Source organism: Callospermophilus lateralis, chromosome 13 (assembly GCF_048772815.1).
Source record: "Callospermophilus lateralis isolate mCalLat2 chromosome 13, mCalLat2.hap1, whole genome shotgun sequence".
Taxonomy (NCBI): domain Eukaryota; kingdom Metazoa; phylum Chordata; class Mammalia; order Rodentia; family Sciuridae; genus Callospermophilus; species Callospermophilus lateralis.
In genome coordinates, this window is record NC_135317.1 from 30,957,278 (window position 1) to 30,961,450 (window position 4,173).

Consider the following 4,173-nt stretch of genomic DNA (forward strand, 5'->3'; position numbering starts at 1 on the left):
AGGCCATTTTCTCATGGCATTCAGCGCTATTTCTTATCACCCACCTCACAAACACCACTTTCTGTCCACTTTAGTCCTGTCTCGCCCCGCCCCACCCCAGGTTTCATCCTTTGACATCCATTCTTGTCACTCTGAAGACTGTCCCTGGGTCACCTGTGTTACCTGGCTCCAGCTGCAATGTGGATACAAATATCTTCTAATCTCTGTCCCCCTCTGGATGTACCTACTCCATGTCACCCACTTGAATGGAACAGAACCTTCACATTCAGCAGGTCCAAAGCCAGATCGACCATCTTCCTGCCCAACTTGCTCTCTGCCCTATGTCCACATCAGCACAAGTCAGAAAGGGATTGAGGAGGACTGATTGTCTAGGGGTGGCATGAGGCAGGGATGATGGAGGGAGAAGCCAGGGGAGGTGGAGCACAGATCTCCAGAGGGAGGAAGGCAAGGAAGGGAGGGCCAGGTATTGGAAGAGGCTTTTGTGCTCACCAACTGACCAAGGATTCTGATGGGCACAGCACTTAAGAGAGTGCCACGGAGCAGGAGCTCTACTCCATGTTGGGGGGCAACCCAGTGTTCCAGGCAGGACAGCCACCATGGTGCAATCTGAGGACATCAGAACTTGAGAGGGGAAAAGGAAGTCTCTGGAGTTGCTGCAAGAGGCATGGAGAATACTTGTCTCACCTCACACTTGTGGGGGTGTGAAGGAGTTTGGAGAGTTGAACACCTTTCCCTTCAGGACTCTGTAAGGGGCGGTGGCTTTAGAACATCAAAATAGTAAAAGGGCATTTCAGGAAGGTGGTGGAGGATACAAGGATTTTGCCTAGGACTGATCATGACCCAAAGTGTGGACTTCAAAAAAGGGAAGGCAATGGAAGGTGGGCTAGGCTAGCAGATGTGTCAAGGCCTCCAGGTTGGGGGCGGGGGTGACATGGAATCACTGGATTTCTTCTCTACGTTCATTGAAGACTCCGTTTCCACCAGCATCTTCATACTGTTTCGTTTACTTAATTGGATGCATGACAAACCACATCCGAAACAGTGATATAAATCAACCCTATATAATTTCTCACAATATGGTAGGCTCACCATTAGCTCTTCTGATTTACATGAAATTGAGGGTTCCAGATGTCTCCCTGACCTCCCTGGCTGCCTGCTGGGAACTCAGCTGGAGCTTGGTTGATAGGATCTTTGATGGTCTCCTCGCAAGCCTTACCACACAGCCCCAGGGCTTTCACACCTCATGTTAGCACGGACTGAGAAGATGAAAGGGAGGATGAAGTGACTTGGATTTGTCAGCTTTTCATAACCGTGCCCAAAAATATCTGATGTAAACAACTTAAAGGAGAAAGGCTTTATTATGGACCATGACCGGCTGGCTCCAAGACAGAAATATGGTAGAAGGGCATTGTGAAGGAAAGCTGCTCAACTTATGGCTGCCAGGAAGCTGAGAGAAAGAGGAGGGGAGGGGGAGAGAACAGGGTCAGGGACAAAATATCGTCCCCAAGGGCACATCCCAAGTGACCTACTTCCTCCAACATGCCCCACTTGCCTATAGTTTCCACCACCTCTCAATAGTCCATTCAGTTACCAATGGATTAATCCACTGATGAGGTCAGAACCCTCATGATCCTACCACTTCCCAAAGCCCCACCTCTGAGTGTGGCTGCATTGGGGAACAAACCTTCAACACAGGTCTTTGGAGGACACTTCATATCCAATCATAAGACCCCTAACAAGGCAGTCGCTCAGACATTGTGTATGTCCTGACTCCTTTTCATTCCTTCCAGGTCTAAATGCTTAAAGCTCAAAAGCTAAAGATTAGATTAACTTACAGCTTGTTTTTGGCAGTGGTGTTAGGGGGATGATAGGGCCTAGAGATAAGACAGAATATGGATTGAAATAAATTAGTTGATATTTCAAAAAAAGACATCCCACTTATGTTGATTTTTACACTACATAGATTTTTGCACGGCACCTGTTTTGTTGCTATGCAGATTTTTGGCCCTTGACGCCAGCCTCTTAGCTTTCTGTAATTACATCTGCCACTTAGCACACCAGGGCAGGACTGTAGAGGGTTTCTCGGCAATACTTAATTCTGAAATCTGTTAATTTAGAGTGAAACTAAACTCTTTAAAAATAACCAAAATTGAACATTGCCTTTTTTTTTTTTTTATAAGAGCACTCTGTGTATATATCTGGTAGGCAGAATAATGGTCCCCCAAAAGTGTCCCTGTCCTAATTCCCAGAATCTGTGACTATGTTATCTTCCAGGGCAGATGTATTCAAGGTTTAGGACTCTGGGATAGGCAAATTATGGGTCCAACATAATAAAATGAGTCTTAAGAGAAAAGAGAGGTATCTGTTTTGTAGATATTTTGTAGGAGTCAGAGCCACAGAGATATTATGTTCCTATCTTTGAAAGTAGAGGAAGGGATCCCAAGGAGGAGGCCCCTGAAGTCTTGGAAAAAGCGAGGAAATGGATACACCCGTGATGACTCCAAAAGGATGACTCAAAAGTGCCCTGCAGACACTTTGTTTTCCACCTAGGGAGACTTGTATCAGACTTGTGGCCTACAGAAACATAAGGTGAGTTATTTGTGTTATAAGAAGCCATCAAGCTTGTCCAATCTTTTTATCAGTGTATTTCATGTTAATGATGTTTATTTCTATATGTTAGTTTTAGAAAAATAAAACTCTTGGGGCTGGAGATATAGCTCAGTTGGTAGAGTGCTTACCTTGCATGCCCAAGGCCCTGGGTTCAATCCCTAGCATCGCCATAAATAAATAAATAAATGAAAATAAGACTCTTTTGCCCTTTAAAGCATATTTAGATATTTCAAAGTGAGTGTGTATTATTTTTTCAAGACAACAAGGGTGCTTATGAGGAGGCGGAAAAAAAGAAATCAGAGGAAAAAAAGAAGGAAGAGAGAGAGAGATAGGGAGAGAGAGAGAGAGAGAGAGAGAGAGAGAGAGAGAGAGAGAGAGGTGTATGAAGCAGAGGAAAGGGAAAAATAAATAAAAAAGCTTCTGTAACACATTTCTGTCCAGATTTGATGTCACATTGGGTACTGCTTAGCTGAACAAAACCAGTCTGGGCTGGAAGAGGCTGAATGTCAGGCAAAGTCAGCGGGTGGCTCTCTCTCTCCCTCCATGTGCTTGTTGGTGGCTGCCACGTAAATAATGTGGAGTCTGCCCCACTCAAAGGGAAGCCTGGTTAGGAGGATTTCAATGTAGACTTTAGCCTCAAAAATCCACACTGAATTTTCAAAATTGCTTTTGGTGTTCTGAATCCTCACCCTGTAACCTCTGGAGTGTTTTATGAAGCTCTCCATTTCCCTGTTATTACAGTTTCTCTCCTTGACTTGTTTCTGATAATAAGATCAGGATGCTTTGTGGCTTTCGTGTGGTTTTATTCAAGCGCTGAGATCTTGCCATCAGTTTCTTGGCATTTCCATCTTGTTCTCTTCAAAGCAGCCTCGGGGATCCTTTCCAACACGACTCTTCACATTTCTCTTCTGCTCTGATCCTTCTGTGGTTTCTCATCTTGCTCAGAGATAAAGCCAAAGTCCTTCCAACTGCATACAAGGCCCACTGGTCCTGCCAGTGCTCTGATTCTACCTCCATTGCTACTTCCTGGCCTGCTCATCCTGTGACACCATGCTGACCTCTGGATGGCCTCTATCACCTGAAGGGCAGGCCAACCGCACAGGCACAGCACCTGCTTTCATCATGGCCTAGAATTCTCTTTTCCCCACACCACTGTGTGTGAGGCCTACTCACTCTTTTGATCCATCCTCAAATGCCCCCTTTTAGAAAGATCATCCAGTCTCTCCGCATAAATTGTCACTCTGTCTCCTGTGATTCACTTTGTCTTTAACAAAATTACCTCCACCTGTCATATATCCTATAAGGAATTAATATGTAAAATTAACATGATAACAAAATAATAACAAAACAGGAAAAAACAAAAATAATTTTAAAAAATTGACATAAAAAAAGACATTTCTCTAAAGAAGACATACAAATGGCTAACAAAAGAATGGTCATCACTAATCATCTTGGAAATGCAAATCAAAACCACAATGAGATGTCACTGGATGTTCATTAAAATGGCCTATGATTGGAATGACCAATCATAACAAGTGTCGATAAGGAAATAGAACTTGGACC